Source organism: Notamacropus eugenii, chromosome 1 (genome assembly GCF_028372415.1).
Source record: "Notamacropus eugenii isolate mMacEug1 chromosome 1, mMacEug1.pri_v2, whole genome shotgun sequence".
Taxonomy (NCBI): domain Eukaryota; kingdom Metazoa; phylum Chordata; class Mammalia; order Diprotodontia; family Macropodidae; genus Notamacropus; species Notamacropus eugenii.
This window is the reverse complement of record NC_092872.1, coordinates 212,835,225-212,851,815: the sequence shown is the minus strand read 5'-3', so window position 1 is coordinate 212,851,815 and position 16,591 is coordinate 212,835,225. Positions and strand designations below refer to the sequence as shown.

Genomic DNA, 16,591 nt, shown 5'->3' with positions numbered 1-16,591 from the left:
TTAGGTAAAAAAGAAGGAACGCTATCAAATTTCTTCTCTGAGACAAATATGGTCTTCATACCTTAATCAGGGAGAGAAAACAGAAAGAAAACCAGATCCCAATTTGCCTAATGAATACTGATGCAAAAAATTTAAATAAAACAGTAGCAAGGCAGTTACAGTAATATATCAGAAAGATCACACATTATGACCAGACTGGTTTTATACCAGGAATGCAGGGCTGGTTCAATATTAGGAAAATTCTAAGTCTAACTGATAACATTAACAAGAAAAATCATGATTAAATTCAACAGAGGCAGAAAAAGCTTTTGACAAAATACAACACCTATTATTCTTGTTTTTAAAAAAATTTAGAAAACACGGGTATAAATGAAATTTTCCTTAAAATGATTAAGTATCTATCTTAAACCACGATCAAGCATTATCTATAATGGGGATTAGCTAGAAAGCTTTTCAATAAGATAAGCAACAAAGCAAGGTCCATTACCATCATTACTATTTAACAACATACTTAGAAATGTTAATTCTAACAATTAAGACAAAAGATATTAAAGGAATAATCTTAAAGAATGAGGAAACAAAACTATACTCTCTGCAGATGAGAGATATGATTATTAATAACCAATGATTTGAGGAGATTTTTTCTTTTATCCTCATTTCAAGACCTCAGTCTGTGAAGGTTGGGCTAACTTTCTCCTCTATCCAGACCCCACCCAGGTGGGGCAATCATTTTGCTCTACTCAGATATGGGTGGGGATAAATATTTTTAATAGATTGTCCAAGGCTGGAGCTGTGTTTGTCCTTAAGAGGACCATGACATCAAGATGATGGCATGACTTGCAGTTGACTTTGATTTCAGTGAGGGGGTGCTGTGCAAAGTCACCAGCCTCACTCTCTCCTCCAGAGCCATCTGGGTCCAGTGGCCTGATATTCATCAGGAAGACTGGAGACAGCCCAGGATGCAGTATGAGACGTGGCCCCTTTCAGGCTAAGGCCTTATCACATTCTCACTTTCAGTGAGATCCCATTCAATGAATAGGCTTCTTTAAGTAGTTATTCCAGGGATGGCTCCTTAAAAAAAAAAAAAATCAAACTGGGAGGGGAAGACCCTCGGGGTTCCTGGGTAAAAGAGAAACAATGACTATTTAATAAACATAAGAGTTGGGGCTAACTTACAAATAAACGACATAATCCAAGTTCAGGTACAACCACTCATTGCAATATTCATTCTCTCAATAATTGTGAACCAATCAGAGTTAATTGCTACCCTTGGGAATATGGGCATATAAGCTGTGAACCCCTGGCCATGACTGTCTTTGATCTAAAAGAGTACGAGCAAATGACCATTCTTTTATTTAAAAGCTGGCATTACTAATAAAATGATTAAATTACCTAGAAACTATGTCTCTCACATCTTTTTAATCACCACATAGATATCATGATTTACTTAAAGAACCTCTGAGTCAATTCAAAAACTAATCTAAACAACTAACAACTTCAATAAAACTGCAATCGCTAAAATAGACTCACAAAACCCAACAGGAAGAGATAGAAAGAGAAATTTAATTTGTAATAACTACAGACTGTATGAAGGACTGGGAAGTCAACCTGCCAGGACACACACAGAAACTATATGAACATAATTACAAAATGCTCAACATGCAAATTAAGATAGCTCTCAATATCTAGAGAAGTATTAATTTGCTAATGAGTAGGCTGAAACAGGGGACAGCTGGTGGTGCAGTGGATAGAATCCCAGCCCTGGAATAAGGAAAATCTAAGTTCAAATCCAGCCTCAGACACTAGCTGTGTGACCCCTGGCAAATCATTTAACCCTGTTTGCCTCAGTTTTCTCATCAGTAAGATGATCTAGTGAAGGAAACAGCAAACCATTGCAGTATCTTTGCTAAGAAAACCCCAAACTGGTCACGAAGAGTCGGACACAACTGAAAATGACTGAACAAAAACAACAAAAAGCTAAGACAATTAAAATGAAAATTCTACCTAAAAAAATTTACTTATTTAATGATGAGATAATCAAATTACCAAAGAATTATTTTGTAGAGCTAGAAAAAAACAACCAAATCCATGAGAACAAAAAGGTCAAGAACATCAAAACAATTAATGAAAAAAATGGGAAAGGCAACTAGCAATGCCAGATCTCAAAACATTACTACAAAGCCACAATCATCAAAACAATTTGGAATTGGGCAAGAAATAGAGAAGTTCATTGATGGAAAAATTAAGTACATAATATACAAAAGCAAATGAGCACAGAAACCTAGCTACTGGGGAAAGAATTCATTATCTGACAAAAATTGTTAGGAAAACTAGAAAGTAATCTGGGAGAAACTATATATAGACCAATATCTCACAACGTAGACCAAGATAAGTTCAAAATGGATACATAATTTTGACATAAAGGATGATATCTTAAGTAGCTCAAAGGAACATGGAAGAGATTATTTATCAGATTTAGAAAAAAGGGAAGAGTTTAAGACCAAACAGATAGTGTCACAGAAGTAAAATGAGTAATTCTGATTACATAAAATTTAAAAGTTTTTGCACTAATAAGACCAATGCAGGTAAAATTAAAAGAAAACCATGGAACTGGAAGGAAAAAAAAGATCCTTCATCACAAGTTTCTCAAATAAAGGTCTCATTTAAAAATGAACAGGGAACTGAGTTAAATTTATAAGAGCTATTCCTCAGTTAATAAATGATCAAAGAATATGAACAGGCAATTCTCAGAGCAAGAAATCCAAGCTATGTAGTCATGTGAAAAAGTGCTCCACATCCCGAATGATTAGAGGAATGTAAATTAAAATAATTTTGAGATATCACCTTACACCCATCAGGACTGGCTAAGATGATAGAAATGAAAATGACAAATGCTTAAAGGTACACGAAAGCACTACTAGCAGAACTATGAACTATTCCAACCATTCTGGAAAGCAATTTGGAACTACTTTCTGCTAGACCTTACTTTCTGCTCAAGCCACTGTCCTATGTATTTTCTGCCTTTCTCAGTTACACTCCTAGAAAAAGTTGTCTATGCTGTTGCATCTACATCATCTCCTCTCCTCAAAAAGCTATTAAAGCTATTTTTAAAAAGCTATTAAATTCAGAGACAGTAGACCTATTAAAAAAAAAAGTATTAAACTGTGCATACTCTTTAACCCAGCTACATGGCTACTAGGTCTAAATCCCAAAGAAATAAAAGAGGAAAAGGGCCATACATACAAAACATGCTAAAACAAACAAACACTAGGCTATTGCACTCATTTGCTTCTGTATATTGGGCACCTAATCTGTTCCACTGATCAATCTATTTCTGAACCATCACCAAACTGTTGAGACAATTATGGCTGTGTAGAAGAGTATGAGATTTGATGTTTCTAGTCCCTCTTCTTCCCTTTTTTTCATTGATTTCCTTGATATTCTTGACTTTTGTTCCTCCAGAGGAGTTGTTATAATTTTTTCTAGCTCTTTAACAAAATAATCCTTTGGTAATTTGATTAGTATGGTAAAAAAAATAAGTAAACTAAGATGTTTTCATCTTTATTATACTGCCTCAGTCTACTCATAAGCAATTGGATATTTTTATTTGTGTAAAGTGATTTGTAATTATGTTCACATAGTTTTTGTGTGTATCTTGGTAGGCAGACTCCCAAGTATTTTTTATGATGTCTGCAGTTATCTTAAAAGGAATTTCTATTTCTCTTTTGCTGGACTTTGCTGGTAATATAAAAAATTATAAATCATTGGTGTGGGCTTATTTTATATTCTGAAACTTTGCTGATGTTGAAAATTATTTTAGTTTTTCTGGCTGACTAAAGTTCTTAAGTAAACAATCATATCATCAATGAAAATTCTGTTTCTTCTTTGCTTATTCCTTCCATTTCTTTTTCTTGTCTCGTTACTCTATCTCCTAACGTTTTCTCGTACGATACTGAATAGTAAAAGTAATAATGGACATCCTTGCTTTACTCTTGATATTACTGGAAAAGCCTCTCCTTGATCCCCATTACAGATAATGCTTATTCTTGTTTTTAAAGAAAGCTCCATTCCTAGAATTTCTAGTGTTTTTAATAGGAATGGGTATTATATCATATCAAAAGCTTTTCTGAATTTATACAATCATATAAATTTTAATGTTTTTATTATTACTATGGCCAACTGTATTCAGTTTCCCTAAAACTGAACCATTCCTGAATACCTGGTGTAAACCCAGTTTGGTCCTTGTGTAAAAACCTTTGCACTTATATTGTGGTCTCAATAGTGTTTAATCTAAAATTTTACATGAATATTCATTAAGGATGGTGTTCTACTTTCTGTCTTGACTTTTCCTGATTTAAGTATTAAGATAATATTTGTTTCATAGAATGAATTTGGTAAGATCCATTTTTCACCTATTTTTTTCAAACAGTTTGTGAAGTATTAGAGTAATTTTTTAAATGTCTGGTAGAATTCACTTGTAAAATCAATATGGTTCTGGGGTATTTTCCTTGGGACCTCATTTATGCTTTGTTCTACTTTTTATTTTTGGTAAATAGTAAATTGCTAGTCTTACTGACTTTTTGTTGGGCAGAACAGCTATTAATAATCACTTTTATTTCTTTTTCATTAATTGTGAAATAATTTTTCATTTTCCACACTGGTAATTTAGTTTTCTTTTTTTTTTTTTACAAATCATGCAACTAATGGTTTGTTTTACTGAAGAATAAAAAACAATTTTTTTAAATAAAAATTTTCACCTTCAAATTCTGCATACTATATTTCAAAAAACCATAAACAAAACCAATTAGAGACAGAAGGCAAAGTAAAGAAAGAATGCATTCATCCTTTCTTGAAAGAAACCCCAAAAGAAAAAGTTCAAGGAATGATCTAGCCAAAATCTGGAACTACCAAATCAAGGCACAAGTACTCTAAGCATCTACAGTGAAGTAGTTAAGTACCAAAGAATCACAGTGGGGATCACGTAAGACCCCACAACTTCCACTCTAAATGAGAAGATATTGGAATACAATATTCCAAAAAGCAAAAAAGATAGGATTACACAATAAAGAATAATTTCCCCATCAAAGTTGAGTATAAGCTCACTGGGATAAAATGGATATTTAACGGAATACGATACTTACAAATATTTCTGATAAAAGAGGCCAGATTCAAATAGGAACTTTATAATACAAACACAAGAGTCCACAAAAATCTAGAAAAATAAATTTATTTGAGAAGTAGAAGAGACTGTATGATAATGTAGTGTTAATTAATTCCTTCTCTGATGGAATAAGGAAATAAATGTCTCTTCAGGACAAAAGATATTAAGGAAGTTAGTAAGAAAAACCCAGGACCTAGCAGTGGATTGGTTCTGTTCTGAGAGTTTTGAGGGAAAAAAAGGGGGGATTAAAGGAATACACTGAAATAGAAAGGAAGAAAGGAATGGATCTTACTATTTCTTGAAAGGAAAGGGAACAAAAGGGGAAGGTTAGTAAGAGTGATGGCCCTCTCCAAACTTCCCAAAAAAGAGAAGAGAAAAAAATTCAAAAGGAACCACAAACAAGCATGAGTGTTTTGGAAGTTATGGGAGAACCTTTTACATCTTTTTTATAAAATTAAGTAGTATGAAACAATTCCATGGTTTCATAGAGCATCCTGTGTTCTGCTATTTTTTCCAGAATAAAAAAAAATGAAGGTGTATGAGAGGAAAGGATGTAGATGCAGCACAGACAACTTTTCTAGAAGAGTGACTGAGAAGGGAAGAAGGTACATGGGACAATGGCTTGAGCATAAAGTAAGGTCTAGCAAAGGATGAAATTTTAAGGATGGAAGAGACTTGGTCATGTTTAAAGGCAACAGGGAAGGAGGATATAGACACAGAGTTGAAGATGGGAAGGAGGGGAATGACTGAAGTTATATAAGGGATAGGGAAAGGACACACAAGACACACAGACACACACACAGCTGCCCCTGACTTCTTTTAAGTCCCAACAAGATCCTTTCCCACACTTGTTAATTCTAGTGTCTCCTTCTGCTAATTATTTCCTACGTATCCTGTACATAGCTTATTGGTATATATTTATTTGATGTCTCTCTCCTGTCAGACTATCAACTTGTTGAAAGCTAAAATTGTCTTTTGCCGCTTTTGGTATCCCTAGCACTTTGCACAATGCCTGACACATACTAGGCACTTAATAAATGAGTGATATATACGTATCTGGATACAGGCATTTCCTGGATCGCTTGTAGTATATACATAAATGTTCACACATGTATGTATGCATCCTTATATACATACACATGTGTATATTGAAATTTTATCATATATAAGTCTATGAAACATACCAATATATGTACGTTTCATATTAAAAGTATACATTTTATATTTAACATTTAATTATTCACATTTTTGTATGTATATGTATATATAAAAATAATACATTACATTTACCATTTTCTAGTCAACTTTAAAGGTTAGGAACACATTCCAAAACATGTTAGCTTCACTTACTAACCTACCACAGGCCTGCTGTCCTTGAATTTATATAAATATTTTAAATTTATATTTTCAGTCCATCCCAGAAGAGGGAGTGAGTTCTTTCAGTTTACTATCAACTATGGAAACAAGTACTCCCTTTTTTTGTCTTAAACTTACCTTATTCCAAGTTTCACGGAGTCTCTCTCTAATTTTGAGATGGGTTCACCTTACCTGCACTATTCATAATTTTATAGACTTCAATCCTATCTTCTCTCAACCTTGCTGACTAAAAGAGCCATAATCTTTTTTAATCTCTCTTCATACAGTAAACAGTTCCACCTCCTGAGTCATTTTAGTTATACTTCTTTGGACCTCTTCCAGTTCTATTAATGCCTTCTTGAATTACAGTGACAAAAATCAAATATAGTATTCTAGAAGTGGATGGCCCATGGTTTTGTTTGGAAAGGTTAGTTTTTATTGTTTCTAATACTTACACTCTGTTGGCCCACAGCAGAATATCGTAAGATTCCCTTCTTCTGGAATGGCCTATACCAGAGGTATCAAATTTGCAGGTGCAATCTTGAGAGTGCCCAAACCAGATTAAAATGCAATTGGGAAATGTTTAACAAAATACACGATCACAGATAACATTAAATTGTGGTTTTCTAAGTAAAAATTTAGCCCACAGGAATCTGTTTCTATTTGAGTTGGACACCACTGGTCTATATAACTCTACAATAACTTCCAAATCCTTTTGTTGAGTTATAACTAGTAGCTCAGAGTCCATACATCTATAGTATATTGGGTTTTTTCCCCTGAGAACATCACCTTGAACTTGTGCACAATAAAATTCATCATCATTTTTCTGTTCATAATATAATCTGGGAAGGCATTCTCATTACAGTTTAGTCTCTTGCTATTTCTATCTTAGAATTTCATTATTCATAAACCTTAATGTCATTTACAAACCTGGGGATAGCATTGGAAATTTCTCTTCCATGTCATTATTTTACTTAAACATTTTCAAATGTGCATTTTTTCCAATTCTCCATGTTTTCATTTTAGGTTAAACAACTTGTTCATTTTACTTAGATCAGTAATAAAACTATTAACTTACTATTTAAGGAAAGACTATACTCCAGTACTTCAATCTTTAGCACCCCTCTTCTTCGAGGAACAAAAGGCACACAATACAATGCTTGAAAAAAAGCCACAATCAGGAACACTGACCAAAAGAAGAGATGAAATCTGGAAACAAAGATCAGAGTTTAAAAATTATGAATCCCAAAAGGCAACAAAATGTTTTTACACTGTTGACATTATTATACTTAATATTTAAAACAAGAAACCAATTAAGAAATATTTATATGCATAATATAAAATTAAGATATCTAAAAAACCTGAATCACTTCTTACCTAGCAAAAAATATCTTAATTTTTCACTGATAATCAAGTATCTCACATTATTCAGTATGAAGGCAATATTGAGAATAAGCTGTTCATATTTTAATAACTCATTAGTTCTGCTAATTAAAAGTTACTATCTTAATCATAATACTTTGTCCAAAGCGTTTCAGTAGTAGCTTTTTGAGATGTATGCATCAGGGAAGTCTTTCACAACCAATTAATACTAATTAAGTATTCCAATGGAAATAGGGACAATAAACAAAATTCCAAATGAGTAAAAAATATTCAACATGTACAAAAACATTTGTATGTTAAGTTTTATACCAAATTAGAAAGATGTGCATAATCTCTTCATGAACTTTTTGTATTATACTGACAAATATGCTATTAAGATAAGGTATATGATTTGACCTGAAATGTGGTAGTAAGAATACTCCATATTTCATAAGATTATCCTTTTCAACACACTTTCTACTTCATTCTTATTGCACTTTACAAATGGTAGGTACTCAAATATTTGATTTTTTTTTAAAGTAATTTTGTCCTAGGTGCTCAATCAACTGCCAAATTCTGTACAATGAGACTGTATTATCTTTTTAAGAGTATAATGGAAAGAATCCTGGATCTGCAGTCAGGGAGACTGAATTCAAATTTCAATTCTACCAGTTACTAAACTACCTATGTTAGACAAGTCACTTCCCCTCTGGGGCTCATCTGCATTAAAAAAAAAAAAAAATTAAGGCACTGGACTTGAACCACTCTAAATCCTGTTCTAGCTCTAAAATCTATGCCCTCACACCCTCGAAGCTCAGGATTTACTTTTATAGCTTTCTTAGGACCAACTAATTTCACCTGTAAGAGTTCAGTGAAGTCAAAACCAACTAAAGGAAAAGCCTGGGAAGACTTCTATAAACTGATGCAGTGACAGGAGCAGAACCAGGAAGACACTGCGTGATGACCAACTGTGAAAGACGTAGCTCTTCTCAGCAACACAACACCCAAGACAATTCTGAAGGACTTAGGATGAAAACTGCCATTCACCTCTAGAGAAAGAACTAATGGGGGTCTGAACGCACATCAAAATACACTTTCTCTTAAATTTTATTTTTCTTGGGATTTTTCTGGTCTGTTTCCTTCCTCCTCATATAGCTAATATGGATATATGTTTTATATGACTATATGTATAATCCATATCAAATCGCTTGCCTTCTCAAGGAAGAGGGAGGGAAAGAAGGGAAAGAATTTGGAACTCAGTATTTTTTTAAAAATGAATGTTAATTTTTGTATGTAATTGGAAAAAATAAAATATATGTTAAAAAAAATCAACTGATATGATGTTCCCAAAGACTCAATCTCTTTACATTCATACAGAAACACAAATATACTGTATACGGTTCAGGTTTATCTTGGGTCAAGATATTAACACCAACTCAAGCCTTGGTTACCATTTAAGAAAACAGGATCCTGAGATCGTTTAAGGCTGGTAAGACCCTCACACGACACCCAGTCCAACGCTTTCATCTTACACGAGAGGCTAAGTGACTTAACCCAAGTTAACATCGTGTGTCTGACTCCAAACAAAGCATTCTCCCCAACGGAAAACAAGTCAAACCCAAGTCTCGGAACCCGTTTACTCTCATCCGCACGCTGGGCACCGGAACATTACAAAATGTTATTACACAAGTCCGGCGTGGCTGGGGAAAGGCCTCCAGGCCCAGCAGGACGAGCCAGGTCTGGCCAGGTCTGGCCGTCCCCTGTCCGTCCCCCGTCCGTCCCCGGCCCTCTCCTCGGCCCGGCCGCACACACGCCACCCGCCCAACACGCAGGGCTCCGGGGCCCGCTCGGACGCCGGCCGGCGCGTCCCCACAGTCACCGGATGGAGAAGACAAGCTCCGGAGGGCAGGGCTCGCCCCGGGTGGAGTCTCTGAATTCCCACCACGGTAAAAGCCAGCTTTATGGAGTCCCAAATTCAACCTTTGTCCCCACGTGACCGCTCGGCGCCTTCAGATTTCGGCCATCTTCCCATTCGGTCTAAATGGGTTGGTAGGCCCGTTGGTGGTACTGAAAAGGCTAAGCGCACAATTCAATTCCCCATATGTTTTTGTTTTGGGGGGAAGCGGGGGGTTTCGGAAGGCCTGGCCCTCGGCCCGAGCCCGGCACCCAGGGGGCGCTGACCGGGCACCGCGCTCCCAGCGGCGGGCTGCCCTGCCCTCAGGAGGCTTCCCTTCACTAGTCCTCCAAGGACAACCACACGGCCCCCCTTAAAGCCCGGCGCTCACCCACCCCAGGCTTGGGGAAGACCCCTCGGAGACGACCTTCCAGCGGTCCCGGCGGCCCTGGCGCTAGGGGGCGGATGGACCACCCGGCGCATGACCCGGGGCGCCCAGGCGCGCCCCCCAAACTCCTCCCCAAGCGCCTAAAGAGCCGCCAGGGCCCGGCCGCGGCCGCACCTGACAAGCAGCCGGGGCTGTGCAGACACCCCGGGAGCCGGGAAGGGGGAGGGGGCGCCAGCGCGCCGCCAGGGGCTTCGGGGAGGAGCGCGCCCAAGTTCAAGGCGGCGGCAATTCGGGGTTCCCCGAAGCCCCCTGGCCCTGCGGAGAACGGCCGCCGGGCGGCGGGGCGCGTTGCCTCCCCTGTGGCCGCTGCGCGGGCCGCGGGGCGTCCGGGGAGACCTCGGGAGAGCCAACCCCCCCCCCCCCCCCGCCCCGGACCCCCTGGGGCTCGTCCGCGCGGAGGCACACAGTGCATAGGCCGCCGCGCCCAGTCCGCCCGCCTTCCTGGGGGTCTGTAGAGCGAGAATGGGATGGGGGGAGACCGGAGACTCCGAGACCGGCCTTGCCGCTGCCTCGAAACTCTACTGGGGAATTAATTTCCAAAAAGAAATTTTTTTTAAATTAAGTTTGTGACGAGTTACACGGAAGCGGGAACTATTTGACGGACTCTTGGTCTTGAACAGCCTCCAGGTCGGCTCCAGGGGCCCCGCAGCCCCGCCGACTCCTCCTCAAGACCCCCGAGTGTCCCCCCCCTCAAAAGCCCCCGCGTCTCGCGGAGACCCTGCCGCCTCGGCTTGGGGAAAATACCTGGCGTGAGCTCCATGGCGGGCGAGTCCCCGATGGCGGCCATAACCCTTCCATCCGGGTATTGCCGACAAGCTCGATCCTAGGGCTACATACAGGGAAAGCTCGCCGCGGCGGAGGGATACGCACAGCACCTGAGGGGGGGGGGGTGGAGAGCGGCGGAGGGGGACGGAGGCCGAAGAGGCCCCTGGACTCAGCCTGGGGCCCGCGGCCGCCGAACGGGGGCCCCCTGCTGAGAGAGCCCTCCTCGCTGCGGGGCTGGGCTGAGCTGGGGTGAGCTGGGCTGGGCCGTGCCCCGGGGCCTCGCGCGGCAGCGAGCCCCCGTGAGCTGCAGAGCCGCAGCCATGCCTCTTCTCTTTCTTTGTGTCTGCCAGCGAGACTGAGAAGGAAACGGTCGTCCTTGCCGTGTCCTTGCTCACCCAGAGGTGCAGGGATGAACCCGAGGGCGCAGGTGTGCCCGGGTTGATGGGGGGTCGCCCCCACCCCCGGCGCCTCCGTTCTGGGGAGCTCTCAAACCGCCCTGTCATCGGGCACGTTCCAAAACCCATCCCCGAAGCTGGCAGCGCGCTAGGCAGAGTAGGGACCTTCGGACCCCCACCCCAAAGCTTCCGCCCCTTCCCCTACCCCCCACCCCCCAAAGCTGGAGCCTTCGCCTTGAGATTACCTCCCATGCCTGGAATGATGATAGATGAGCTAGAGGTATAGCCGTCTATATCTAGTATGTGCATAGTTCTCTAGGTTATCTCCCCGAACAACTGACCTTCCTGAGGGCAGGGACCGGGCATTTGCATTTTGATTCCCTGTGCCTGGCACGAAGTAGGCCCTGCATAAACACCTCTGGACTCGACTTGTCCTGGGGCTCAAGGAATTCAAGATCTTTCAGCCCACGTTCCCTAGATTAAGTCCAGTCCCCAGCCCAGGAGAGCGTGGAGAAGGTCCGGACCCGGTACCCGGGGCGTAGTGCTTGTGCGGATGGAAGTGAAATTGTTGCAAGCGTTGTAGACAATGTAGCAACCTTGGACCCCGAGGGCTGGCTCTGCGGCTCCCAGACCTGGGACCTGACAAGCTAACCAGCTCTCCGGACTCCTCTGACCCTTGGTAGAGTCGGGATAGTACTTGCCAGGTCTGCCTCAAAAAGTTGTCTTGAAGAAAGCACACTAAATGTAAACAGTTATTATCCGGGGGCTTTTAATGACCCATACGTCCTCTTTCCTACGTTCTATCAGATGCCAAAAGCAGCTGTGCTAACTGACCTCATTTTACCCATTAGAGGCATTCCTGGAAAAAAATAAAACCCCCAAAATGCATATAATAGACTTGTTGTCCAATTAGTTTTCATTATCATTTTGACCATACGGACTCAGAAAAGGAGGAGGGAGGAAAGGAATTCTACCTTGTCCTAAAAAATTAAAAAAAAACAAACAATTAGGAATCTGAACTCATAAACTTCCAAAGTGTCGTTTTTGCATTTAAATGCCCCACACCAAACAATTGCGAGAAAGACTGAGCATATAGGCAAAGAATTTGTGCTTGGTTACACACACATACACTACTGCGTATTAGAGTATAATGATCCATATTAAAATATGCTATATTATTACGTTCTACCCACTGATTATAGGATTCTTGAAGACTAAAGCAGTCAAACTTGCTCAACTATCATTGCTGCAGGTATTCTCTTGCTAGATTTACTGAGTCACATAAAGATGTCTTCTCAGATACTGTCACTAGTTTAGAGACAGTAAATGCATTATTTTCCTTTGAAGTGTATGGAAAGCCTGGGATTTGTACTATCAGTTTTACTCAAATAATTGTGGACTGACTGTCTCGTTGATAACAGAAAGGTACCAAGTCCCTAGTAAATAGTTAGAAGACATCTGTGGGACTGATCTACTCAACAAGAGTCTGAAGATTATTTTCCCCAGCTCCCACCCCACCCACCCCCCCCATTCCCACCTACTCACCCACCCCACCTTAGGGCTATAACCATTTCTATGGTTTGAACTGCAGCTGGCTCTTAGCCAAGGAGCTCTAAAATGGTCCTGTATATACTAGCTAGAAGTAAAATTCTAATGAATTAGTTGCATAAAATCTAAATGACGTTAAAACAATATGTAATCCATTGCAATATATCAACCTAAAGTGTCTCATAATCTGAGTGCAAAAGAGCACCAAGGATCCAAATACTGCCTCTTCCCACTACTAGTGTGACTTTAGCCAAGGCCCTTTACCCTGGGCTTCCATTTTCTCATATGTAAAAAGAGTTGACTGGATTAAATAGCCTCCATAATCTCTTCCAGTTCTAAAATTCATAATCCTATGATATGAATGTTTTCCAATTAAAAAGTCTAATTTTACTTGAAGATAATAGACATTATTAACTCCATTATGTGAATCTGGAATCAAATACTTATACCCCCCCTCAAAACATATTCATGAAAACAAAGGGATAGAGAATTGCTGGTTAAATATGAGCAAAAACCCCCAGTTGATAAATGGTCAAAGGATGTGAACAGGCAGTTTTCAGAGGAAGAAATTAAAGCTATCTATTGTCATATGAAAATTGCTCTAAATCACTATTGATTAGAGAGATGCAGATCAAAACAACTCTGAGATACCACATCACACCTACCACATTGGCTAACATGACAAAACAGGAAGATGATAAATGTTGGAGAAGATGTGGGAGAGTTGGAACACATTCATTGCTGGTGGAGCTGTGAGCTGGTCCAGCCATTCTGGAGAGCAATTTGGAATTATGCCCAAAGGGCTACAAAAAATGTGCATACCCTTTGACCCATCAATATCACTTCTGGGATTGTATCCCCAAGAGATCATAAAAATGGGAAAGGGTCCCATATGTACAAAAGTATTTATAGCAGCACTCTTTGTGGTAGCCAAAAACTGGAAATCAAGAGGATGCCCATCAATTGGGGAGTAGCTGAATAAATTGTGGTATGTGAATGTAATGGAATAGTATTGTGCTGTAAGAAATGATGAACAGGAAGACTTCAGAGAAGCTTGGAAAGACTTATATGAACTGATGCTGAGTGAAAGGAGCAGAACCAGGAAAACTTTATACATAGCAACAACCACAGTGTGAGGATTTTTTCTGGAAGACTTAGAATTTCATTGCAATGCAAGGACTTAAAATATTCCCAGTGGTCTCTTAAGGCAAAATGCCTTCCACATCCAGAGAAAGAACTATGGAATTTGACCACAGAATGTAGCAGATCATTTTCTTTTGTATTACGTTTTGGTTTGTTTTATGATTTCTCCCATTCATTTTAATTCTTCTATGCAACTTGACTAAGTTGAAAATGTAAAAAAAATAAAAATTAAAAAAATTAAAAATGAGCAAAAAGAAGACATCTGGATATAAAAATAGCATTTATATGGTGCTTTAAACTATAAAGCACTTTGTTGTTATTTGTCCTTCATTCTCCAAGAGCACCATGACATGTAAGTGGATTGGATTTAAGTGAGAGAGGGCTGTGTAAAGTCACTAGCCTTACTCTCTCCTCCCAAGACAACTGGGTGGTGAGGCCTGATCTAAATTAGGAGAACTGGAGATGACCCAAGATGCAATGGAGGACCTTGGCCTTTTCAAGTTACAGGCCTCAGAATGATTGAGGAAATACTCATTCAGTGATTAAGGATTAATATGAAATAAGGCAGAGAATGGCTTCTTCACCTAGTTAAAAAAAAAAAAACTATCTGGGAGGGGAAGACCCTCAGGGTTTCTGGCCAAAAGGGAAACAATTGCTAGATACATTCATTCTGAGCTAACCAGGGCCCAAACCAAGACCGAGTAGGGCTTGACCTGGGTCCTACTGTTGACCAATCAATGAGAGCCAGAGTGGTATAAATTATTTCGTTTAATATAATAAGCATATGACCATGAAAATTTAGAAAAACATGTATAGCAAAATATTCTGAAAACATAATGACTTCATTTCTGAATCTATCTTGAATTGATTTGGGACCTAGGAAGGAAATAGTATCATGGCAGTAAGCTATAAAAGAGGATAGGAATATTTTAATGACATTCTTCTACCTAGAACTAAGGCAAATTGGTGAGTTATATGCAAGTCAACTACCATTTTTTTAAAATTGAATTATTTTACTTGTTTTCAGTGTTTGACAATCACTTCCATATATCTTAGATTTTTTTTTTCCCCTCCCTACCCCCCATTCCCCTTTCCCTTCCCACTCCCTCCCTGAGATAGAGTACAATCTCACATAGGTTCTATTCAACTACCATTTTTTAAAAGTACATCGTATGTTCCAAGCAATGCTAGGCAAGCAATATTTGGAAGACAAAATATAAAAAGGTGGCACAGTGAATAAAGTACTGATCCTTCTGTCAGGAAGACTCCCCTTCTTGAGTTCAAATCTGGCTTCAGACATTTACTAGCTATGTGATCCTGGGCAAGTCGCTTAACCCGCTTTGCTTCAGTTTCCTCATCTGTAAGATGATCTGGAGAAGGAAATGGCAAACCACTCCAGTATGTCTGCCAAAAGAACTCCAAATGGGTTCACGAAGACTAAGATGTGGCCAAAACAACTGAACAACAACATAAAAGGGAACTGAAGGAAGGAGGGGTGAGGTAGGGTGCAAGGGAAGAACCTGCCAGCAACATGGTGGTGAAGTCCAAAAAATGAGGATGGCTTTTCTAGGCCCTTCCTCAAAATGGAGGTGGTTTTGGGAAGGGCTCACCATTAAAAGAAAAGAACCAGGGGAGGAGGGAGAAAGCAGATAAGTCACCGTGGCTACAATAACAACAACAATGAATAGATTTTAGTCTTGGCTATGATGCCAACCCTTTGAGCAAATCACTTAGAATTGTAGAAATTTTTTTAGCCAAATGGTCCTTAGAGATTATCTTGTCTAACCACCTCATTTTACAAATAAAGGGAAGCCTTGGAAGATGAAATGACTCACCCAAGGTTACATAACTACTGGATGAACTGGAACTATTATTTATCTTAATCAAGTGTTCTTTCTACTCCACAATATCACTCACTCACCTCTCAGCACCTCAGTTTCCTCATCTATAAAACAGGACCAACAGAACCTGTAAGGTCCCTTCCAGCTCCGATATTATATATGAAATAACTAAGAATGTGGGAGGAAAGAAACTATGGGCTAGTACCTTGAAATTAAATTAGTTATATTTTTGCTACAATATATAAGAAGAATTCCTATTAAAATCTTTGTTTGATGCCATACCATGGAATGGAGTTAACCTTGGGTTCTTGGCAACAAATTCTGGTGAGTTCTTCTGAGATGAAAATGCTTCAAGTTTAGATCCATTAACCTACTCTGTGTCTGTTATTAGAGGACTTAAGATCAAAAAGCATCATCACAAAAGATTGGCTACCAAAAGTGAATTGTTTTTGCCTACAGAAACTCATGGAAACATTTGCTAAGGCACAGAAGGATGGCAGCCAAGGTTGGTGAAGGATGCACACACACACACACACACACACACACACACACACACACACACACACCAATAAGGCCCAGACTTTTTAAGTTATTTAATAAAAAAGAAAAAACATCAACTCTGCCATTGTTCTATAAGCCACAAAGGATAATTTATTCCAAAACCACTTCCACTAACAC

At 39.6% G+C, this 16,591-nt stretch overlaps 1 protein-coding gene across 4 annotated transcripts in view; it reads right to left on the bottom strand.

The window, feature by feature from the left end:
- ZNF518A (zinc finger protein 518A) overlaps nucleotides 1-11,338 on the bottom strand; it is a 43,537-nt gene extending 32,199 nt beyond the window's left edge. The window contains exons 1-2 of one of the 4 annotated variants that reach the window (XM_072626390.1): nucleotides 10,966-11,338; nucleotides 7,596-7,726 (exon numbers count right to left, since the gene is read on the bottom strand). The gene's annotated coding sequence lies outside the window, so the exon portion shown is untranslated. Of the gene's footprint in view, nucleotides 1-7,595; nucleotides 7,727-10,168; nucleotides 10,313-10,335; nucleotides 10,503-10,965 lie in introns of those variants that run through there. The other 3 variants (XM_072626416.1, XM_072626407.1, XM_072626401.1) reach the window with 3 other exon arrangements.
- Between the last annotated feature and the right edge of the window lie 5,253 nt (nucleotides 11,339-16,591).